Source organism: Triturus cristatus, chromosome 1_2 (assembly GCF_964204655.1).
Source record: "Triturus cristatus chromosome 1_2, aTriCri1.1, whole genome shotgun sequence".
NCBI lineage: Eukaryota > Metazoa > Chordata > Amphibia > Caudata > Salamandridae > Triturus > Triturus cristatus.
This window is the reverse complement of record NC_140580.1, coordinates 33,668,602-33,694,018: the sequence shown is the minus strand read 5'-3', so window position 1 is coordinate 33,694,018 and position 25,417 is coordinate 33,668,602. Positions and strand designations below refer to the sequence as shown.

Sequence of the window (25,417 nt, the reverse complement as noted above, 5' to 3'; positions counted from 1 at the left end):
CACTTGTGGACAGAGTTCGGTACAGGCCCTTCCGTCAGAAGCTGTTGCCCAGGCAATCACTCATTTCAGGTTAATCTGCTGGCGGATGTCAGGGGGTTATGGAATATTTAAGTTTGTGTCCTGGTAACTGCTGGATACGCATTGAAGTTGACGAGGCGCTTCGACGCCTCGCCAGGGGTAGTAAGCGCTATACAAATGCAATTACAATACAATAGCTGAATTAAACCAGGTGCTGTGTACCAAATTCTCTGTAGGCCGGTATTGGAACCTTGAACCATTCTCACATCACAGATTTCCATCTCTTTTATTTCCTCGGCTATGTGGTTTTTCTGTCTCCAAAGTACTAATAATTTAATAATGTAGAAATAGGCTGGAGGAGCCTAGCGCGCATCCAAGATGGTCGCGTGAGCACAGGGCTCCCCGGACCCTCGCTGCTCCTCGGAATTTATCCTGACTTTATCCTGACTTGGTTGATGGAATCTGGAAGACGAATCTTGGCTGAACACTAAACTCCTTTCGGAAACCAAATCGGACCTGGGAATCCTGATCTATGGTGGTTTGAACTTTTGAGGCCCAACCGATGGCTGTGCCCGGTGCGAAGGTGACCTGTGGAGCCGGGGCGTAGTTGAACAACAACGGCAGCGGGGCTGTGCCAGTGGCCGTCCCATCACTTTCGGTTTCACTTTTGGATCTCTGAGGGGCTGGACAGTGGAATTGCTTGGTGCGGCTGGGCTTTCATTTGGCCTTCGCTTGATGCCTGTGTCTCCGCCTGCTACCAGTGTGCCTATCGACTGTGGTCCCCTCGCTCCGCCACATCGCGGCCTCTGGTGCGGCCCGTGTCTGCTTGGCCTGTGCCCCTTCGACGCTTACTCGGTGGCCCCCTTCGGCGAACGTGGTTCTCATGGGAGGCAAGGGAGACCCCGAGAGGCGTAAGACCAAGACATCCCTACGTGGGGGACCGGTCCAGACTAACACAGGGGTGGGGGAATCATATCGCCCGACGCCCGAACCAAGTTGTTTTTATCGGTGGGCAAGAAGATTTAATGTCTATTTCGTCCGACGGACAAGTAGACATTAAATCACGTAAATGAAACAGGCTGTGAGCACTATGGGGCTCACAGCCAATCAGAGAAGCGTGCCGGGAGCCTTTGGAGGCTTCCGATTGGCTGGCAGCCCATAACTGGGCTCTAGACAGTGATTGGCTGAGGGAGTGAAACGTCACTCAGTCTCTGCAAGTAGGAGTTTGTGGCCGCCGCGAGGTAAAATAAGGCGCACTAGCATAATGCCCGCCATAGCACTCGTAGAGTGTTCAAAAGGGTTATATTTTGCTCAGCTTGCAGATCGCTCCATAATTAGAATAGAACCGGTGTGCCTGCTGTGAGAGACCGTGTGTAACCTTGTGGTTCCAGAAAGCGCGGGCTCTCATCCCTGCTATTGGAGCGTGAGACGGAGCATAAAACGTGGGGGCGCTGAAGCAGAGGGCACAGTAAAGCAGTGCCGCAGTACCGGGGGATCCGCAAATAAATTGACATTCTGCCCCCACTTTTACACGAGGCCCCCGTTGTGTTGCAGGACCCTGCCGCCGCCTCTACCTAGTCCTCCTGTCCCATGGGCACCCGGAGATCACTGCTGCCACCGGCTTCCGATCCTCATTGCTTCGGGGTTGAGTGAGCGAGAGCCGACTGTGGGGTTTTGGAGGGGCTGTGGCCGAAGCGCTAGCAGAGACCACTGTAAACATCACTGGTTTCCACTTCCAGAGAAGCCCGCCAAAGGATCCGGTTTACGCGGCATTTGCATCAACCACGGTAAGGTGGGAAGTCGGATCGGCCTTTCCAGCCTACAGCTCTTCACGCTGCTGCTCCTGTCTTATCGGTTCAGGTAGGAAAGTTCCATCTGTGTGCTTTGAGGCTGCAGCCCTACCCCCTGTCCCCCCAACCCCCTCTTCCACCTGGTGGATATTGCACTTCAACAGAGGCGCAACTACAGCCAAATTTCGGGGGAGGGGCTAAGAAAAAATTTCGGGGGGGCTGAAACTTTAAGCAATAGGCAGAGTGGAGCTGCAGGGGCTCGTAGAAGAGGTGAAACAACAGCAACAGGCCTCATTAACATGGAAATGGTCTTTTAAAGACCTGTGAATTGATCGGGTGCGGCTGTGTGACTGCCCGGGAAGCTGTCTCATCCCGGGCTGCCACACGCGACGGGGGGGGGGGGGCTGAAGCCATGTGAGTCCAATGGGTGTTGCGCGCCTGCACTTCAAAGATTATCGGGTTTCAAGCCTGGCTTGACCATGAACCCACTGAGTTCCTATTATTGGGGCCCAGTCACTGCGTGTTTATTATGGCTTGTGACCTTTTACCAAATCCTCCCAGCACTACGCTGCCTCAGTTTGTAGGGTTTTGAATATTAATATATAGCTGTTAGCAGCACTTTCATTTCAACTTCCCTTCCCCCCCTCCCGTTTTGTGCTGTGCTGTTGATAACATGTCAGGAAAGAGTGTCTTTGTTGCCCATGCTGTTCGGCGTCAGTGCCCTAGCTCCGGGAGCCCCAGAATTCAGTTAATTCCACACCTGAAGTACCAACAGATGTGACCAACCGTTGCTATTGTAGCCGTGCTGTAAGTCATGCCAACTTCGCACGTTTCCATTGCTATGCAGAGAGCTGATTAGAACCCCCGGGGACCCCCTTTCACACCAGATGTGTGACACAGAATTGCCATACTGGGCAATTTCCCTCACAAATGGGCGATATCTTTCCCATTTGTGAGAGAAAATGCTCAATTGGCCGGTGCCTAGTATTTTAGTGTGTATAATTAAGTCCGTTGTACGCATTTCATTTAAGCTGCCGCAGCGCTGCAGTTTCTTTCTTGAGCTGCCAGGATTGCTTAAATGCTAACTTTAACTGTAAAAGGACACTGGATAATTAATAGGTAAAGAGGTTGTCCAGATTATACCACGTTGGTAAAGCGGGGACGAGAGCTTGGATTAGAAGGCGCATTTTCGGACTCTACAACCAAATGTCCCCTCTGCATAACACATTTGATTTACAGTGCAGTGGCGCCAATTTAATAGTGCTACTTAATAAGAAAAATAAATGAATGTGACAGTCCTTGTGTAAATGTAACTGGCGCTCATGTAAAGCGCTCCAATACCTTCAGATCGAATTCGCGCTCTATAAAACCGCAAAAAAATGCCATTCTTTTATTAGCACTCAAAGTCTTATGCAAGCGTATTCAGGCCATATTAAAATTCACATTGATCCATCGGGTGAAGAAAATGAATGTCCTGCATTTTTTAAGTGCGTGCGCACAACCTAACCGTGCAAGTGGCTGTGGGCACAGGCCATCCGCTCAGAGCATGGATACCCCTTTAAAAGCAAGACATTCTTTCCCTCCTTTATTGTGCCCCAAGGTGAGAGAACCGCACAGGGGGTCTGCATTAGGGACTGCATTTCTGCAAGCCTCACCGCCCACGGGTATTTCCACAATATCTGCACACAGCAACAGAAAAGGCGAAACTTGACCCAGGCGAGAACAGGCAGCGCAATGGCTCTATTTCCATTTCAAAAGGTTGAAGCTGTTTTTTCCTCACCTTCTTATCTGTAACTCAGTGGTGTGCTGAACCTTCCCCCACCCCCTCGCTCTGTCAGCTGGAAGAGGGAGTGAGGGCTACAACTGGGCCCCTCTTAGCCTGTCAACCTCAAAATAAAGAGCAATGAAATAATTCTACTTATGTTTGATGTGTGGACGGGAGTAGGTGGGACAAGTGGATTTTACAGGACATGTAGATCTCAGTGGCATTTTGTCCCATGGACAAGTAGATTATTTTGAAAATTCCACACCCCTGCTAACAACATGGACCGCTACACTCAAGGTAAAGGGTCCCCCGGGACGGCCAGTGTCCCCCCGGATGATGCCAGTGGTGGCCCGTCCGTTCCTCCGGATCTGTCCCTGCAGGACATCATGGGCGCCATTAATGGCATCAGGGAGACCATCGCTACGCAGTACGAGGCCTTGGCCCGCAAAATCGACACGGTGGCCATTGATGTGACGCTAATTCGGGCGGATCTCTCTAAGACCAACGAGAGGGTTCAATCGCTGGATGTGCGGACGTCCTCCCTTGGTGCGGACGTGTCGGACCTGCAGACTACTCTCGGCGACCTCAAGTCGGCTAACGATCTGATGGCCCGGCGGCTGGAGGACTTCGAGGGAGGGGCTCGACGCAATAACATCCGCGTCATAGGTGTTCCGGAGACTTCCGACAACCGCCCGGTTGATCTCATGGTTGAGGAGCTCATCCTCGAACAGCTTGCCCCCGCTGGCCTGAGTAAGTTCTTCGCCGTGGAGCGGGCCCATCGAGTTCCAGGTGGTCGGCCGCGACCGGGGGCCCCCCCCGAGGCCTATTGTTGTGAAACTTTTCCATTACAGAGACCGAGATGCGATTCTGCAGGCCTCACGGGTCCATGGCCCGGTCCGATATGAGAACTCGTCCATTAACTTTTTCCCGGACTTCACCCAACTTGTCCAGAAACAGCGGATGGGCTTCCAGGGGGTGAAGCGTCGTCTCCGGGACCTGGGTCTCAAGTACTCTATGCTTTTTCCTGCTAGGCTCCGAGTGGAATATGAAGATCGGACTACCTTTTTTGACTCTCCTGCGACTGTGAGTGACTGGCTGGATTCGCTGCCGGACCGGGGTGACCGGCCTGGGCCCTCTGCCGGTACCGAGGGTGGCGGGTCTCCTTCGGAGTGACTTTTGGTCCTTGACTTTGCCATTTTGTATTGTTCGGCTGGGTTCTACTTCTTTTGTGCATTTTGTTTCATTCTGATCTGTGTGGGGGGCGGGCGGGGACGGGTCCCTTTCCTCCTCCGGGGTCTTTTCGTAGAATGGGGTTTGTAGGGCGACAGGCACACTGCAAGTTGGGGTGGTTTCTTGGACCGCAGGGGTGCAGGGTGGGGGGAGTTGGATTCGGGGGGGGGGTTGGCGGGTGGGTGGGGTTGTTTGGATTTGTGTTTTTTGTTCTCAAGGCGAGGTATTGGCTATGGTTCATTTTCGGGTGTTGCGCTATTTGCTAGGGGACCCTTGATCTACTGGAGGGGATGGGGGGGGGGGGACGGGTTGAGATTGATGTCTTGGAACGTCAACGGATTGGGGGACCGTATCAAACGGGGTGTTGTGCTGCAATATTTGCGTCGTCTGACTCCTGATGTGGTGTTCTTACAGGAGACGCATCTGGTTGGTAATGTTTGTCATGCCATGAACAGGGGGGGATACCGACTCGTGGCCCATTCTGGTTTCACCACTGGTTCTAGAGGGGTAGGCATTCTCCTACGATCTTCACTTCCGTTAGAGATCACCAGGGTAGTCCTAGACGATAGAGGGCGCTATGTGGCTCTGACTGGGAGGGGCAGTCCATCTCCTTGATCTCGGTCTATGTTCCCCCGGGCCTCCAGAACTCCACCTTCGCAGACTTGGGTCGTATGCTGCTTGGGCTTCCTGACAGTCTTTTGCTTATGGGTGGGGATTTTAATTCGGTTGTCTCTGGTGACCTGGATCGCCACCCGCCCAGGGCCCTCCCTGCTGCCCAGGCGTGGCTCGGCGGACTCTTGGAGACCTTCGGTCTGGTGGATTGTTGGAGGTTAATGCATCCGACACAGTGTCAGTACACATTTCACTCTGGGGCCCATGGGAGTCTCTCCAGATTGGATTATTTTCTTATGCCCGCGGCCCAGACTGCCCGGATTCGAGAGGTTAAACACCTGGCCCAGGGTATCTCTGATCATTCCCCACTGTGGTTGCTTTTTGACACTGGGACGCGGTCCGCTGGGCGGATCGCTCCTATTAACCCTTGGTACCTGCGAGACCCCAAGATCCGTGATAGCCTAGTTAAGTCGATTGATCAATATTTTCTTGAGAATGATGGGTCGGTGTTGTCCTCAGTGTCCCTGTGGGAAGCTTTCAAAGCAGTGCTCCGGGGGCATGCCCTGTCCCAGATAGTGGATGCTAAGAGGGTTAAGAATGAGGCGGTGGTGACTCTGGAGACTGAAATATCGGGGCTGGAGGCAGCCTTGGAGGCGGGTGTCACTCCGGATGGGCTGCATGCCCTCAGCCTTAAGCAGTTTGAATACAAGTCTCTTGTTACTGACGCTGCCAAGACCATGTATAGGGAGCAGCAGGGTAGGTTGTATGATGCCGGAGACAAGGCGGGTAAACTGATTGCCTGGTTGGATAAGAAGGAGAGAATGAATCGTGTGGTCCCGGAGCTTCGGGTTTCGGATGGAGTGTGTGTGACTGAGCCTGGTGAGATTGTGGAGTGTTTTGCTGAACACCTCCGGGCAGTGTACTCCCCGGTGTCTGATAGAGATGAGGACGACTCTCGTCTTCTGCTGCGGGATATTGCCCTGCCCGGCTTATCCGTCGAGGACCGCGAGCTGATGGATGCCCCTTTGTCTGTTGAAGAGATTGCTACTGCGATTCGCTCCCTTCGCTCGGGCAAAGCTATGGGCCCCAATGGCCTGCCGATTGAACTATATAAATTACGCCCGGATAAAATCGCGCCTTTCCTCCGTCGTATGTTTCAGGAGTCGCTCGAGAGGGGTTCCCTTCCCGACGACCAGCGTCTGGCTACTATAGTGGTGATTCCCAAGGATGGTAAGCAACGTGACCGCTGTGCCTCATATAGGCCTATTTCCCTACTAAATGCCGAACCCAAAATCCTTGCTAAGGTCCTCGCTAATCGCTTGCTGAGCGTCATATGTGACTTGATACATCCGGATCAATGCGGCTTCATCCCTCATCGTAATACCGCCCTCAACTTACGGCGTCTGCACGGCGTCCTCGCTAGGGCGGAGTACTTCTCTGAACCGGCCATATTGGTTTCCTTAGACGCCACGATGGCCTTTGATACCATTGAGTGGCCATTCCTTTGGGCCGTCTTGGCGAAGTTTGGCTTTGGGGAGGGATTTCTTAGCTGGGTGAAGCTTCTTTATGCTGGACGAATGGCTCAGGTCGTTGTCAATGGGCGGGTTTCTCGGCCTTTCGCTCTCGGGAGGGGCACTAGGCAGGGGTGCCCGTTGTCCCCTCTGCTCTTTGCTCTCGCCTTGCAACCACTCGCTGCCTGGCTTCGTTGGGAGCCCTCGATCAGGGGGCTCCGGTGGGCCCCGGGCTTCGAGGATCGGGTCTCGTTGTACGCGGATGATATTCTCTTGTACCTCACCTCGCCGCGGAAGTCGCTCAATGTTCTTTTTGATGTCCTTACTTCCTTCGGGAGAAATTCGGGTCTGATAATTAATTGGTCCAAATCTTGCGTGTATCCTATCTCTGGTGGCCTTCCTCTCTTGCCGTCTCGGCTTCCGCTCCAAATATCTCAGTCCGGCTTTAAATACCTGGGGGTGTACGTTTCGTTGGATCCGGCGGTCCGCTATGAGCAGAATCTCCTGTCTCCACTCCGGCGTTGTAGGGTGGATACGGCCCGGTGGTGTAAGTTGCCCTTGTCTCCACTTGGTCGCGCGGCACTGTTTAAAATGATGTCCCTTCCCAGATTTCTTTATGCACTCCAGAACTCCTTCGATGTCATTCGGGCGGCCTACTTTAGGGAAGTGGAGAGTTTGCAGAGGAGACTGGTTTGGGACGGGCGAGCGCGTATCGCTTTGGCAAAGCTGACTCTTCCCTGGTATGACGGGGGCATCGCACTTCCTGATATTAGACGGTACTATTGGGCCTCCCAGCTGTCTGCCATTAACCATGCTACGTACGCTCCTGGTTTGAACCCGTCATATGAGATGGATAAATTCCTGCTTCCCGGCGGTAACTATAATAGAGAGCTCTACTCTCGATCCGCTGGTAGGACCCTTACGGGCCCTACTAGGATTGCGGTACGTGTGTGGAAGGCGGCGAACGTAGCAATGGGCTGGAGTGAGCGTTTAACGTGTGCTACTCCTTTATTCGCCTCAGAACGCTTGGGAAGCCTCTGGACAACGAAAGGCTTCGAACACTGGGACACGATCGGCATCAGCAGAGTGGGGGACTTATGGGTTAAAGGAGCGGTTAAATCCTTCGCGGCGCTCCAGAGCGAGCACAAGCTTAGTGAAAGAGAGTTCTTCCGTTATGCACAGGTTCGGCATGCCCTGCTCTCGGTCTTTGGGGAGGGGACCACGGTCCCTGCTGCTTCTTCGCCTCTCGAGGACCGCATACTCGACGGTCACGTCCCCGACAGTACTATCTCTCTGATTTACCAAAAACTGATAAATAATCGGGCTGACCTCTTGGTGCGTCTTCGGGAGGCATGGACGGGAGATGGGGTGGAGTTGGACGACGAGGACTGGCAGACTGCACTGTCATCCCCTAAGGAGGTGGCCATCCCGGCCCGTCTCCGTCTGGTCCAGCTTAAGATTCTCCATCGTGTTTATGTGACGGGCCCCCGCTTGGTCTCAATGGGGTTTTCTGACGACGGGCTCTGTAAGCGTGGCTGCGGGCTCAGTGCCACTTTTCTCCACATCCTATGGGAGTGCCGTGAGGTGGCGGAATATTGGCGCCGGGTACATGATGTTATGAGACGAGTCACTGGGGTCGCTCTGCTGCCGGAGGTGCGTCGCTGTGTTCTGAATGTATGGGAGCCCAATGACTATAATGCGGCTCAGGCTCAGTGGGCGGCCTTGGGGAACATGATCGCAAAGAGAGATATAGCGCAGCTTTGGGGTTCCCAACGGCCTCCCACCGTGTCCGTATGGAAGGAGAACATGGACTGGTTCATGTTCAGGGAGAAAACTGTGTATGTGGCTCGTGGTAAACCGGGGGCATGGGGTAGAATTTGGGGCAGTGGAACGTGTATCGCGGGTCTATCTGTGCTCCCCCCCTGGTGGATACGTCTGGGGTTGCCTCGTCCCCCTGATCCTTGAGGGTTCCTTGCTTATCTCGTACATCTGAGTACAGATTTGGTTCTCCCGTGGCCCCCCCCTCCCTCTCAGGCCTCCTTTTATTGACCGCCCTCGGGTGGTCGGGTGTGGAGTCCCCCGGCTGTGGTTCGACGCCCATTTCATGTCGTTTCGCCTTGCTTTTTGTTTTTCTTTATTTTTGTTGTTATGTATGTTAAAAGGGTGTATTCTGACTTCCCTTATGTGCAGTCTGATCTTCTGTAATATAGCGGAGCCCCTATGGGCCAGTCATTGTTTTTTTTTAACTGCTTGATCACTTTAACTACTAGCGGCCGGCCCTGGCGGTTGTAGGCCCGTGCTTGTAACCTTTTCTCTGCACAATAAAATTTTTCAAAAAAAAAAAATAATAATAATAATGTAGAAATAAATCTGAGGACGATTAAATCAATCGGGTTCACCTCGCAATATTTAAGCAAACAATAGAAGCCAATAAAAAGGGCGAGAACAGCTTGGCTTCCAAGATGCATGGACTGTTTAGAGACTGGAGCATCACTCACCTGCCCTTTCCCTTTGCACACCGAGGGTGGCAAGTGTACAGCACATTCTGTATTGATTAAACTTTAAGGGCTAGTCAAGGTAGGGGAGGCTTTTGGCCAGGGCGTTCAAATGCAATCTTTCAGGCGCCACACTCCTCCCTATGCACCCGCTGTACTTCTTGCTCGGCTTCTCACCCCCCCCCCCCCACCTCCAAATTCTATCACAGGTAAGAAAGCCTAAGAGTGGCCAGAATACCCACATAGCTGTCGGAAGACCAGGCATAGATATAACCAACTTGCTGTTACGCAGAGAAATCTTCTGGATCAAAAAACTTCAAACCTTGACCCCGTATGGTCTCAATGACCGTCTGGATGTGTCATGTTTTTTATAAGCACACCATCTATAGTCATCGTTAGGACTTATGCACACCTTATCTTTATGTTTTCTAGAAGCACACTACCCGCAATAACCTCTAGGACTCTCTGCACATTTCAACCTCTAACTCCCACTTCATTCCTATCTTCCATACTATTTTACACTAGCGTTTAGTTATTCTCTCGTTTTGTTACCGCATCTCGTGTTTAGGCTTTTGGCATCTTCTCCCTGCAGTATTCCTATCTTATTTAGATCTCTTCGTTGTATTCATGTTTAGAGTTTGCTACTCAGAAGTACTCCATCCCATGGTTTTGCTTTCGGGAGTGCCTCATACATTTGTGGGCACCTTGCAGTTCACAGTTCAGCTCTGAAGACACTTTTTTAGATTTCGTGCTGATCCCGTGTTTATCGACACGCTATTGTTCTGTTTACATTTCTTCACCATACTTTTTTAGCTGTCCTGTAATGGCACCAATTCTTCTGCCAGCCAGTTTTCTATTCAGTACATACATTCACACACGAAGACCTTGTAACCATTACAATATGGCGGATCCCGCCAGTCTCATTTCTATTGCCATCATTTTTCATTCCGGACGTCACTCTTCAGAGCCGCCCGCTCTTTCTAATTGCATTTAGTGTCATGGTGCAACCACGCCAGTATTCGACTCGGTTATCGGTCAACACCTGTTCCAACGGCTGTACTTCGTCAGTTTCACATCCACGTAATTCACTCCTCAGTCTTTCCATCTTGCATCTAAGACTTAGGACAGACATCCGGTTGTTTGCCAGGTAGACTTATATTTTAATTACACCCATTTCGTTTTCAGCTTCAATACCCCTGTGGATTCTACGATAACCATTGTTGGTAAGCGAGTTGATACTCGTTTAGCATGCGTCTTCTATTCACTCTTTAAATTTCTAGTTTCCAAAAGCCTTTTTTCTCGTGTTTTTTCCGCAGCTATACACTGATCGGTATTTCCGTTTTGCTAGTCAGCCTCTTTTTATAGAGGCCTTTCCTGGTACATTAGACGAGGTGAGTTCACCTCGCCCTATTTATTTACCTCTTTGCCATCCTGCATTCTCAAACCTGAGACTATCTAACCTTTTCTAAATAACACCACGGGGTTTCATTTAATTTGGTGGCATTGTTCTTGTAGCTTTCACTGAAAACTTTTTGCTTGATTCATAAAATTCCACAAACAGTGTGATGTTCAAAATATCGCATCTCTCACAGCCGGTGCAACTAATACTAATGGTTCTATTTGAGTATCATCAATATGCATTTGTGTATTAGTAACGTGTATTACCATTATGTTTTTGTTCGTAGATTTCCCCTGATGAAGGGACGTGCCGGTCCCGAAATGCATTGGGCTCATCAAATAACTCCCTTTTGTACTTAATTGAATGAACTAAGATGTTTTGAGTTTACACATTGCTACAATACGTATCAGCATTATAACACATTTCAAGTGATGTATATTGTACAACAAATGATTGATATGTATATGTGTATCAACGATTGACATATATGAATTAATATATGTTTTTTTAATTTCACATTTGATTGATTGCTTAACACTGGTCAAGGTGATTTACAATAGGGTGATAGTCACCCCTAGCACTGTGCACAGTGGTAACCATCCTATGGTTAGCGTTTTTTCTTGATTCATTTGATGCTCGACTGACAGCGAGCATACCACTGTAGCACCTAAGTCAGTAGTGATTTAATCATTGTTCTAACCAGAATAAAGGAGTGCGCTGCCCCCTCCCCCGCTGCCCCCCCCCCCACACTGGAAGAGGGAGAAGGCATTTGCGCGCTGCTGCTGGTTGCCACGGAGTCAGATTTCACTTCTAAGGGTAATACTTGTGGTACAATGCAATAGGTCTCACATTTACGCGAGTTTCAGCTATTGGCATTATAAATGACAATGCCTTTTATGTTTTGGTTTTTAAAACAGAAATAAAAGACTGTCATAATGGCTTGCGCCGTTTCACGCATCCTGAAATGGCAGTCTGCCCGCAGTTTGAGTCCCTTTGAGTGGCATAATGCATGTTGCAGCCCTTAGGGACCCTCTTTAGTACCCATGCACTGGGTACCAAAGGTACCATTTACCAGGCTCTTTACAAGGGTGCTAAAGTCCTTGACAATTGGGTTACAATTGAACATGTTGTAGTTTTTAAGGGAAAGAGCACTGGCAATGGGGCCCGTTTAGCAGGGAGTCAGTGCACATCCAGTCAAGAAAATCAGTACCAGTGGGCAAAAAGTTGGGGCGACGATGTGAAAAAGGGGCACTTTCTACACATGAGGCACCATGATTTATCTACTCTGTAATACTCTAGGAGAAACCTACCACATGCTGGAAGGATCATGAAAACACAACACATGATCTCTGAACAACTGTTTTGGCTCAGTGGTACTCCTACAAACTCCCAGGTCCCCATTTCCAACGCCCAACTAGCTAACGCTACATCCCATAAGCAATGTCAAGTCTGTGAGGCCATGTTGACCATCTTGGAGATTACAGCAAACAGCATTGAACAGTATACTGGGTAAACTGGAAACTCCTACCTGTTGTGAAGTAAAGAAGCTGCATCCAAAAGTACTGGGAGAGATGAAGTCAGTAGGAACATCTATGGAACAAGGAGGAGAAGAACCTGAAATTACAACATGGATGCCAAGAACTAAAGGAAATATAAATGGCTTCTCAGTATTCTGACCAAAACCATAAATTAATGTCCAAATATAACCAACTTTTAGGGCAACAATAATGCATACATAATGTTTGGGCATCTCAATCAAAATGTTTCCAGTACGATGATTTACATTTTTTTTTCCAACGACTTTATTTTGAATTTTGAGTTAAAGATTTAAAGAAGCACTTTGTTATTAAGGTTACTGTGATTATCTACTGACTGCGGTGGAAAACGTCAAGATTTTAGTGTTTCACCCTTGAGCAACTCAAATTTGTTGTCCAAGGAGACCTCCTACCTTTCATAGGCAAAAAAAAAAATAGTGCGGCGTAGTAACCTTTAATCCAAGGTAGTGTTAAATATTGTCACGGACAATTGCTGCAAGTTTTGACAGTGCATAAATAAACTACAACTTCCCCCACCTCATATTAAGCGAAGGGACCTACGTCTGTTGCCCACAACTGGGCCCCACTCAGGCGTGCGGCCAGTAGAAAGTAGAAGAATAGCTTACCCATAGGGGTCGTCGTTGGGTATAGCTGAAGTTCCCCCCAACTGTCCCAGAACTGGGTCTGGGAACTAGGAGACATTAGTGATGGAGCTCATCACATGGAATTTGTTGGCATGACCACAATGCGTGCAAGAAAGTACCCCTATCCCCGCAACCCTTCCAGCACAGCTCAGTACCCTCCAAACATTTTGTGGAGACGCATGGGTGTGAGGTACCAGCATGTAAGTATTTTGTAGGCATTTTCTTTAAAGTATAGGCAAATGGAGTATTTGGAAGCTGTCTGCCAAATACTCCCCCAGGTTTCCTCACTGATGTCTATTGCCAGTTCCCTCTCAGCCACAGAGCCACAAAAGCATGTTTTTAGGAGAGGGTGAAATCCAAAATTAAACGATACAACCAGGATATCCCCTTACATCTAATATTATTGGTATATGGTTTCTATTGTCATTTTCTCCCTCTGTGATGCTCGAACAGCCGGATCCCTCCTCGCTTAGTGTAGAGCCTGCTTAACTCTGTAAGTGTCCTGTTGCTTCAATGCATATTTATCAGCGAGTTCCTCCCTAGTCTGCAGGTCCCAGTCATTATAGAAATCTTTCAAGGTAGATCACTGGCCCAGGTACCAACAAAAGGGACCCGGGTCAGATTTGCCTGGAGGAAAGTCAGGGTTATTGGCCAGGGGGTCAATCGGAATGGGTAGACTGGGAATGTATGTTTTCGGTGTACAATTCGCCAGTGAGTCAGCAATTTGGCTGTCATATGTAGGGGTTTGGGGGAGAGCCTGTCCTGGCCGAGGTGGGAAGCTAAAGCAGTTCTCAGAAGAGGACCCACAAGAAAGCCTTTTCCACCAGTCCCCAAGACTTATCCTCCAGGTACGTATCTATGCTGCTAGAATGTCTGTTGCAACACCCATTAAAACCAGACCCTCCCCCCCTCAGCTGTGGGGTTGGGGATGCAAGAATTTGTCACCTTTGAGTATTTGCCCTCCCACACAAAACTAAGCATTTTGCTATGGATTAGAGATTGGGTTCATTTGGGGATTAGAAGAGGATGGGTTTGTAATATTTATAAAAGTCGGGCATGAATTTAAATTTGAGGCTATTTAGTCAACCCAGCCAAGACAGCCTGCCCCAGCAGTAGAGATCCTTGAACAAGGTTGTGAGCAATGGAGGGATATGACCGTCATCCAGGGTGCTCTTTCAAGTCGGGAGGGGAAACCCCAGGTATGGGATAGAAGACTCCGCCCATGTATAACCCCTTCAGATGGGATCGCAAAAGATATTTTGAAGGTCCTCTACTTCAGGCTTTGGAACTTGGAGTGATTGATTTTAAAGCCAGAAACCCAGGCAAAGCAGTAAAACTACTCCAGTAATGCCTGTAAATTTGTGGCAGGCTCGGTTATGAAACATAGTATGTCTTTAGCGAAGAGGGCTAGTTTGTGCTCCTTACCCTCCACAAACATACTGTGGATTGCAGGATTGTCCTGAATCTGATCTCCAAATTGTTCCATGGCCAAGGAGAAAATTGGTAAACCTGCCCCTCCATCAAAGGAAAGTTGGGCGGGAGTGCACACTTCATTTTAAGCTTAGCAGATGGTTTTATGTAGTTGGCGCTCATAAAAGCCTTCATTTTTGGGCGCTGGCTTGCCTTGTCTAAGACCCTTGACAGGTACACCCAGTCCACTATATGGCATGCAGGAAGAGAAGGGCCATTGGTTGGCATCGACGATCACCAGCCTCTTGTTATAATTTGCTTGCCTATGGTGATTGAAGCCAGACTGCTGAGGAGGGTCAAAGAGGCTGAAGTCTGGATACAAGAATAAACTTAAAATGTTTGAGTCACAATTAAACAGCACAATTGGCCTGTAAGAAGAGTGCTGGGGGCTTGTTAGGCTTCAAAAGAATGGTATGTTCTGACCCTTGCATGGTACTGATCACCACCCCAGATGCCAGAATGTAGCTGATAACCTTTGCAAGGGGTTCTACAATTAGAGAAGCATGTGTCTTGTAAAAGGTAGCCGGGAACCCATTGGCCCGGAGCCTTTCCGGATAGATTAATATGAATAGCTGACCGGGCCCCCTTGTGTGCAAGGTCCTCCTTAGCAAACTCAATCCAGCTGCCATGTCTGGGGGAATGAAACTGCTCAGTTATTCTTCCTGAAGCTGCCCGTCTAGGCTTGAGTTTGAAACAAGGTCGAGTAGTATTGCTGAAAAACTGCAAGAATCTCCACCGTCGCTTGGTGCAGCTGACCCTCCTCATCTCTAATCTCCCTGATATGATTGCGTGCTGCCAACACCCGCAGCTTATGGGCCAGGAGCCTGCCAGCTTTGCCACCTCGCTCATAGCAAGTTTTGTTGATATGCAGTAACGTCTTGGCTGCTTCTTTCATCAGTACCTGTTCAAGTTCCCCTCGATGCCTGCGGAGCTCCCACAGAGATTTGTGGGAACCTTACGTTTTGTGCAGCACCTCAGCCTGTGAAATTTGAACTTCAAGTTCTTGTTTGCGAAGTTTAGCTGCATGCTCTAATCCTGCAGTGTGAGAGATGAGCGCCACTCGGAAAACTGCCTTAGCTGCATCCCAAAAGATTGCAGGGGACACTTCACCAGTATTATTCTGGGCAAAGTAGTTTTCTATTCTCTCTTGGATCCGGTCGCGCAGGGTAGGGTCCCTAAGTGCCACCTTGTTTACTACCAATTATCCTCAAGAATTTTCTCTGCCGGTCGGAGGGCCCTACCATCAGTTAGACCAGAACATGATTGGTTACGACTTTCACATAGATTTTGGAATCCATGTTGCCTGGGCAACAGAGGTTGCAAGAATAGGAGGTCATCTAAGCATGAGGAGGTTATGTGAACATTGGAATAGAGCGTATAGTTGTGGTGTCCGGAATGATTAGTGCACCAAACGTCCATCAACATGAGGTCCAGTAAACCCTTCCACCAGGGTGGTGGCAAGGATGAGGCTCATCCTATCTGGGGTGGGAGCGATCTACCATCAGATTTAGGGAGTGTTAATGTCGCCGCCCCCCCCCCACCCTCCCGGAATAATATCGGCAGCTGCGGAGTGTGAAATATGAGGAAACCGATTGGTGTAAAACTCCTCCCTGCTTCTGTTATGCCCATAGAGAGAATAGTCATCTGAGTAGCGTCTACAGTGCTTTAGATTTCCACCTGCTATTACTCCCGGTCCCAGTATGTGCTGTCTAACTTACAGGATAGGTCCCTAGGAAGGAGAATTGGCACACCTCAGGCCTGCAGGTATATGAAGAGTGGGTTTGAGTTGGATACCAATAGAAACTGAAGCATTTGATGTCTACCTGGAGGAGATAGGTTTCTTGAAGTAACGGGAGGGAAATATGTGCAGGCCTCAGGTCTTCTGGATCATGTGGACTGCGACCCTTTACTCCTTGCAAGTGAAAGGTAGATAGCAGGCGAAGCCCCAGCAGTATTGAATTTTAAGGCTTTGCAGATGTAGAGTAATCACTTTTGAATTTCGGCCTCTGGGCAAGTGTTTGGGTAGAGACAGCCTGGAAGAGGGAAATCGTATCCCCTTGGAACATTATCTGTTTGTGTTGTCTGGCAGCTCTCCTTAACGTCAAAGTAGTGGACTCTGGTGAAAGTATTAAAAGAGATTATTTTGCTGTTGAACAGGAGAGTACACCATGAGTGGAGTGTGTTTGTGTGTTTGAGGAGGGCCAGCTGGCCCTTGACTGGTGGAAGAATGTGGGTGAAGAGAACCTGGACGTGAGCTTCGAGTTCTGGGAAATCGTGGATGCGATACCCCCTGATCCATATATTGTTCCTCCTGGAGCAATTTTCAAGATCATTGACAGGTAGTCTGGCACTACCATATGGGTTAGCTTGAAGGGGCAAGTATAAAACAGCTTACACACTAGCCCTTCTAAGCTGCCCCGTTTGGCAGGGCCAGAGTGTCCGACGTTCCAGTCCAACACTGAGCCTGAAAATCACATACTGCATTTTAACATAGCCCACTCACATCCATTCTATCGGAAGTGGATTGGGTATCTACAAACCGCTGCATAGTGGCATAATCAGGCAAGAAAAATCATCATATTGACTAAAATCTCTAGCGTGCTGTGGGTCCAAATTTCCCTATATTTTATTGCTTTGATAACTCACATACAGTGTGAAGTGAGAACCGTCAAAATGTCGCTTGACTTAATAATTTCTTCAATTTCAAGGGACCAGTTTAAGTAAAGGAGCCCACTTTCATTTGTTGTTGACAAATTCTAAGGCGTAGCCCAAAAAACGCCCAAACCGAATAATTTCTATTGGCTTGAATCCAGAGGTCAGCAAACGCTATAGTTGGGCAAAGCATACCAAAAATATCCAACTGCTCCCAGCTTTTGCCTTTCCTGGAGTTAGCTTTGTAAAGTTTACTTCAATAGTGGTAAACTCCATACTCTGGGCATCAATCACCTAGTCACCCAGTTTGTAGCCTATTTCCTGGGCAATGAGAAAGTCACAAAGGGAATGAATGTGACCTATTTCTACTTTTCCCTAGCAAACCCATGCTCCCTGTAGCTTTTACCACACCAAATTATTTATTTTTAACTTCAGGGCTCTGAGATGACAGTTCTCTTCAAAGTGGGTACCGAGGAGAGCAGTCTTTCCAGATGAGAGAATTACACTGCAGCGAAAATCGAAGATGCAAAGCTGCATTTTAACTCTGTCAGATCTCCTTTCAGAGGGCCAAAGAGCAAGCAGGGATTACTGGACCAAACTGTGGTTGTGGAGGCCTTTTACCCCCGATGTCCTGGTGGCCAGCTTATTATGGCTCCTGAGCAACCAGGCAAAGTACTCTTTCTGCACTCGACTCTCAGTGGCAGCTATTAAGAAAGAGGGGGGATGGAGGGGGGTTTAGTGTAGATACAGGTTAGTGAACATAACTCCTAACTCAAAAAGTGCACAGCAATTTCAATAATTCAATGTCCAGTCAATACTTATTTTTATAGTAAAAAGAAGTATTTTATTTCAAAGTCTACGCATTCAAAGTCATAATAAGACACTCCTTTGCAATAACACAAATCACTTTGGAGGTCAGGGCTCTAGTGTTTCACTGAAAAATCCTTGGCCCACCTGCTCTTTGTAATGTGGTTGGTGGTGTTCCCCATTCACTGGTGGCCACATCCAGGGAATGCTCACTAGTAGGCCTTGCTCAAGAGTCTACTTCAACTCTTAGAAAGTAGTCAAAAGTGTTGCGGCACCTTGCGCGACTCCACTGGGTCCTGGTAGGACAGTAACAAGGCTTAAACGCTCCAGCAGCGGTGCAGTGTTCAGCGTCTCAGTGGGTGCCCCGAACATGGGCGATTGCTATGATCTGGTCCTGCTCAGTAGAGTCGGGCTCCACGCAGGGCACGCAGCAGCACCTGCCAGGTGCAGGCTCTTCCTGAGCGTACGAGGTTGGCCCCAGCAATAATCAGAGGTGACTGTGTGGTTCCGTAGTACAGTAAGTTTAGAGCTCCCTAATAGTAAAGAGGTGTTGACCCTGATGCTCTCTATTTGGTTCCAGCGTTGTGGCGCAGCACTCTTAGCGTCCTCCTCACAGGACAAGTCAGATGGTAGTCCTCAACGTTTGTTTCAATCCATGGGTCGCAGTTTTCAGTTCTCCGGGCTGTATCCCAAACTTCACAGCTCACTCTGTACTGGCAGCCCTCCTAGAATACGGGGTTGTCAGTACCCACAAACAAAAAGCCGGTCTTCGTTGCAGGGTAGTCTATATCACGGTGGCCCCTCCGGACATACGAGGTTGCCGCTAATACCCACACTGGTCCTGGCACTTGTCAGCAGCAATAACATGTACAGCGGCCCTTTCTGGTATACGGGGGTTGCCGCAGCAATGCAGTACTGGTTCAATCTACCTAAGGCCTCTCTAGCAGACGGTGTTTGCCGACCTGATTTTTCACATGGGCAACGACTCATTCGGCGCGGCAGCCGTCTCCTCACACTTTGCACCGGGAGTCTGCTCAACAGATCTCACGACTGGGCCTCGCTCCCTCCAACGCTCTTCTCTGCCTCACAGGACACAGTGGTCTTGGTTTTCCTGGTTGATATCACCTCACCCAGCAGGGAGACCAATAGGCCTTGGCCCCCAGACCCGATCACAGGAGGAAGTCTATTTTGGGGGGTCTCAACCTCCCCTACTTATAATCCATTTCCAGACACTAAAAGTGAATTTGGACCTGGGTCTTAAGTTTTAGATCAGGTTTCTGCTTCTTCCTCTTGCAGGGCTGTCTGTCACAGCACGAGAGACTCTGAAGCGGATATTCAAAAACAGTTCATGGGAGTGACTAGAGTCCACACCCTAATGTCAGCCACAGTGATATGTACATCAAAAGGTTAATCTCAGGCTCCCAGCCCTACTCTTTGAGATTCCCTTTGGGACGCATCTCCTTCCTGAGACGCGCCCATGCCCTTTCTTTGTGATTTCTCAACGAATCAAAGAGAACCCTTTGAAGTGTACAGGAGGTGACTCTTGCTCCCTTCTTCAGTGTGTCCCAACCAGGTCACAAAAAAGCAGCAATCCACAAAAGTGTCGGGGGGAGAGGGGGGGTTCTTCTACTCCTCATGTCTTCAGCATGCAAGCCTGGTTCTCCTAAAATGGAACCCAGTGTCCTCCATATAACATTGCAGACACGCTCGCATTCAGTGTCTCTACACAGCACACATACTGTCTAGTACTGGCACCTCCATATTGAGACAATTCAATTCAGGCGCACATACATTTAGCACACACAATAACTCTGCATGCAACGCTCCGTAATGTAGCCTTTCTGTATTGTGCCATAGTGTGCTACATGCAAACACACACTGCTGGCACATACATTGACCATGCGTGCACTGCCCAACACTACACCCTTCATGTATTGTATTTCTTGCAAGCACATACACACCCAGCACATGCTTTCACTACGCACACACTGCACAGCACTGCATCTCTCACTTAATGTATTCCTCTTTGGTACACATACACCAAAGTACACGCACTTACCATGCATGCACTGCACAGCACTGCTCCATTCCTGTACTGTACCTTTCCCATGCACACATACATCCAGCGCAGAGTCACCACTCCTGCGCCGCACAGCACTTTACATTTAACTGATACAGGCCAAGGGTGAATGGAGCACATAGCAGCGGACCTTTAAAAAAGGTGGGTGAGCCTGTAGGCCTCACTCCATTAACACAAGTTGAAAAGGACCTGTTCACTCCTATTGATCACTACATGGTATACTGCAACCACCCCACTCGTGCTGCTTAACTCTTGGTGAAGACAGAGGACTTCTACCACTAGGAGGGTAGCACTTTGGGTGACCGTCCTTGTGCTGCAAGACCACAATCGTCAGAAAGGCCTATGTCATGGTGCATGATCTGAGTTTGCCTATGACAACAAAAATCTGCATTAGGGATCCAGACAAGAGCACAGTTGGGCGCTTGGGGTAGGGGGTACACATCCATAACCATTCAGCCAACTTTTCTGTCCCAACACACTGCATACAGAACAGCAGCAAAAACTTTGTATGTAGCACTCTATTCCCATTTCTAATAACGGGACAACAAGTTCACGCTCTAGCTTGCTCTGAACATTTCCAATATGCAAAGCAAAACGCCTAGACCAGGCATCAGACAAGATTTTTAGTATCCACCATATGCAAGAGTACCAGTAGTGGTCACCTCAGTACATCAGGAATGATTGCCTGCAGTAATGTAAAAGATTCTTTATCAATGTGGAGTACTTCCACATAGATAACACATGAATGAATTAAAGAAAATACATTTATAGAGCACATGGCTGCTCCTGGAAATGTCAAAGCACTGTAATCTACAACAGCTATAGCTTCACTACTCCGACACCAAGTTGATTTAAGTAATAATTCTACCCAATGCCACATGATTTATGATTCAACTATCAGCTTCAAAGATAGTTTGGAAATATAACAATTTGTCTCCAAACATCAGGTTATGAGTTCTGAAATACACACATTTTTGTCTCAAATACACACTTTTTAATCTTGCTGTACATCTAGTAATTCAACCCAGGAAACGCTTCTAACTCATGAAAGTTATTTCCATGTAGGTGGAGAGCTGCCAATAGCTCACAAACTATTCATTGGGAGAAACTTGGCCTAGTGGCTCCACAATTCTAAGTCTGTGGATCAGGCACGCCGATCAACAGCCGTTCTATGTGCAGTCCATTCCTGAAAGGAAGTCATTCAGCTTTATTCAGAGCAGGTCCAGAACTTTTTAAGGAATGTGCAAAGGGGGTAACTGAGCGGGCCCCCCCACCTCCAAGTGAACCCCTAGTAATATAATCTCTCTCATATTATAAGTTGACTTTTCTATTGGAACTTCTCTTGCCTACTTCTGACCTGGTCTTTCTTTTAAGGATTACTGGGATGTAGATTTATTTATTTCATGCAGGCTTGAAATAGCAGAAAATAGGCAATTCCCATCAAAATGTGTCTTGGGCACAAAAATGTCTTAAGATAATACTGCGAATATTCTGTGGAAACTACTGACCAACATCAATACCTTGGCTTCACCAGCCTTGAAAGAAGGCCCTAATGAGCATTCAACTTGTCTGAAATTAAAAGGAGGCAACAAGCATTTGCAATGCCAATAGGTTTGGCTTGAAAAGAATAATTTTTGGTGATGTGAAGCTTTACAAGTACATACCATGGAAATGGATATGCTTTTACGTGGAAACAAATACCTGTAGAATATTATTGGTTTAGGTTAAAAGGGCAGGCGACAGTTGCACTGTTAAGCCAGCCCTCAAAATCCACATAGGTTAATTACGGTCATCCTCCCTTCTGTGCTGGTGCCAAATAAACAAAGCGGTACAAAAGGGGGTGGTGATGGACGGAGCATAAGAACCAATCAAACACTCACACCCAGTCAACAGATCTGGGTTTGATCCATCACCGTTATTTAGCCCCCTCTGCCACCCCAGTTCAGACATGGCCATATGCAAATCAGTCTGACCCTGTGCCTCATGGGAACAGTCCAGCCCAAACTGTCAAGCCATGCCTTCCCTGGAGTGGAAACAAGCTTCCTAGGACCGGTTTCTGGCATTTCAGCCATCTTCAGCCAGGCTTGCTTGAATCCAGTGGCAAAGTGAGCAAGGGACTCACGTCTGAGCATACTCTGCCAACTTATGGCGAACAAAGCGGTACAAAAGGGGGTGGTGATGGACGGAGCATCAGAACCAATCAAACACTCACACCCAGTCAACAGATCTGGGTTTGATCCATCACCTTTCTTTAGCCCACTCTGCCACCCCAGTTCAGACATGGCCATATGCAAATCAGTCTGACCCTGTGCCTCATGGGAACAGTCCAGCCCAATGTCGTACTTTAATATTCGGGACCGCGTAGGGGACAGGGCCCTACCCCTGTCTATCTTGGTATTAACAAACCGCAAATGGTAAATGCGGCATGTACAAGTGCTTTATATATCGTTCTAGCTATGAATGCACTGTGTACACGTTATTCTGCTTCACTACGCGGGTTCCATTTTGGGAGCAGTGGCCATCTTGTCATTGCCCTCACATAGGCTATAATGGAGTAAATACGGGCCTCACAGTACATGGGCTTCTCCTTTGACTTCTCTGTGACATGGGCAGCTGGCTCTGCTGCCCCAGGTCAAACCGGTCTCACGAGCTCCCCTTCCTCCGTCCACCTGTGATTAGCATCAGGGCTTGACCCGTCATAAAACCCTTTCATTCTATACAATCCCCCGGCTAATCTCTTCCACACCTGCTTGTTCCTGCTTTATGACTTGTTTCCCAAAACAGGAGATGCTCATGTTTATTGGGGGGTCTATTGACATCAAAAGTGGGATCTGAACCTTACTGTGTAAATCATTGTGGGCTGGCCGAACTGGAATGTGGGATGGTCATCATGACTCTGCTTTTTCGTTTGTAATGTATACTTGTAATGGCCATATCGTAAACCAAGGAATGTGTGCCTGGAGCATGATATTTTGTACTTAAGGAGAAGCCCGTTCCTATGATTTTCAGCAGTCTCCTGAGAACATACACGCTGTTGTACTTCTAGGATACCTGTAATTGGTCTGCAGCCAATAAATGAATCTTTGACTTCACCCAGAAGACTCTGTGTTTCTGTAGGTCTGGAACAGGGTGAACCCAGAAGTCATAGGGTGTGTGCCCCTGCACCGCTGGGTCTAAAATACCCAGTACTTCAGTTTGGCGCCCAACTCGGGACGATTTCAGCGGTACCAGTCCAAGCCAGAGGTTCGTGAGGAGCTTCGTGTGGAAATTCCGGAGGAAGGCCGCCACTTCATCGACCCCTGCATGTCGACGTGGTCCGAAAGTCTTTTCTGCGAGGTTCTCCGCGTCCCGACGGCTACGAAGGACTGCTGCCCTGATTAATCGACCTGTTTTGGACCCTTGACGAGTTTTGAGAGAGCGAAACAATCGAGAGAGTCTTCTGGTGACGCCATCGATCAGCAATATTCAGTTAAGTATAAGTGGAGCGTCTCCCATTTGTTTTTGGTATCCTTCGGGATCGTTTGATTTGGTAATTTGGTACTTTGGAGTTTGCAAACGCCAAAGCCAGAGGACTCGTGTATTCACGAGAATATCGTATTCGATAATCCTTTGACGTTTGGATCTAGACTAGTGAGCAAAGATGCCTGGTTCTGGACTATTTGGTAGATTATTTTGTTTGGGTTGTGGAAAAGATTTCCAGCTAGAGGAATCATGTCCGGTTCCTCCGGTTGGAACTCCAACTTATGAGCTCTATGTAAAACATGGCGTAGGCCCCATTGCATATAACGAAGTATGGATCCACTACACTAGGAAAGACGGTGTTTTAAAATGGCCCCAAAATGGTAGTTTTGATACCGATATTTTAGATAATTTGGAAATTAAATTGTTTAAGAAGAAAGCCCGGCCGGCGATGTTTGACTCTTTCCGCTTATGGCGAAAGGAAGCCAAACAAAAGGAAATTAAGTTAGCGAAAAAGAATAAGAGAGAGAAAGGTATGACAGTAATGCAAGCAGCTGTACAATTTAAAGACAATGAAGAGGAGCAGATGAGTGAGCAATTGCATAGGCAGCGCAAGTTAGGGATTGACAAATGTTACCCAGCTTTACCACATTCTAAGCAGAATGAGTTAGAAGAAAAGGAGAAAGATCCCCTGATGTCACATTTGTTGAGTTCGCCACCCCCGTATGCTCAAAATGCCACGGCGCCTCCCCAGCTTGTAAATATGCCACCTCCAGTGAATATACTGCAAGCCTTGCCGCTACCGCCAGCTGCTTTGCAGCCGGTTCCTATCCATGTAGCGCAGCCCTCTCAAGCGCCGCCAGTTGTGCTTCCAACTGCCCCCGCACTTCCTGCGACTTTGCCTAATACAGCAGCTGCCTCCCCTGACACTCTTCCTTCCACCACTCCAGTACCTGTCTCTACATCCTCTTTTCTTCCCTCTGTTTTTCCCCCTGTTCTCGCCTCAGCTTCTCCTTCAGCGCGACAGCGCTTAGCTAATGTGGTTACTACATTAATGTCGCCTCTCTTTGAGTCATCTGGTGCGACTCCTGGTTTACAGCGTAAGCAATTGCGTAGCCAATTGCCTAACCCTGACGAGAAAAAGGTAATAGATAACATGGCGCGTAGATGGATTGTTTTCCCTTCACTGTATGATGTGGAATCAGTTGTCAACGTTTTCCATCAGTGGGATGCCCCAAAACAGAGATATGTGTTCGAGAAAATGTGCGAAATTCTCTGTGAAGAATTGGAGGATAGTGGTAAAAATCCGAACCCGCAGGAATTGTGTAGAGTAAGGTTCGATTTTGGAACTGGTATAATTGTGGACCGTGGAGTAGATAAAGCAGTTGCGGTCGTATTGTCCTTTAGGAATGATGATTGCCAACAGTCATTGTTTGAACAAGATGTCCTTGTGGGGAAAAAGGTAAAAGCGCGACAATACCCTATGAGAGAAGTTCCCCCGGTATGGAAGGAAGCGGTTGCAGCTGCCGGTGGTAACCCCGCTGTGGCAGCGCATTTCCAGCGTGTTTGGGTGCATGTTCCATGGAAGCGCTCTGAGGTGTTAGCGCTTAAGCAGTCCTTGCCTGATCCCCGTAAAAACCCAGCAGGTTATTATAAAGAGTTGTCACAGACGGCAGGGTCATGCATTATGAATCTGGCCGACATAGACATGTTGTTTGGTAATGTTGTTCCACAGCCTCTATGGGGATCAATTCGTAATGTAGATCACAATGCAGAACTAGGGGATACATGGGCTAACATTGTTGCTGCTGATGCTAGACAAACTGGTGGTGCGAAACCAGAACCTTTAGTAGCTGAACTGCCTGGTAGAATCATCACGTATATGAAGACAATAATGCCTGCGATGCGCGTAAATTGGGACAAGTTATCTGCATGCAAGCAGAAGAAAGA

At 48.4% G+C, this 25,417-nt stretch overlaps 1 protein-coding gene across 2 annotated transcripts in view; it reads right to left on the bottom strand.

Moving 5' to 3' along the window:
* The window catches only part of ADIPOR1 (adiponectin receptor 1), a 253,445-nt gene that overhangs the window by 187,957 nt on the left and 40,071 nt on the right, over positions 1-25,417 (bottom strand). Inside the window, exon 2 of one of the 2 annotated variants that reach the window (XM_085600309.1) lies at positions 12,349-12,410. The exons of the other annotated variant lie outside the window; for it this stretch is intronic. The gene's annotated coding sequence lies outside the window, so the exon portion shown is untranslated. The remainder of the gene's footprint in view (positions 1-12,348; positions 12,411-25,417) is intronic. 2 annotated transcript variants of the gene reach the window in all.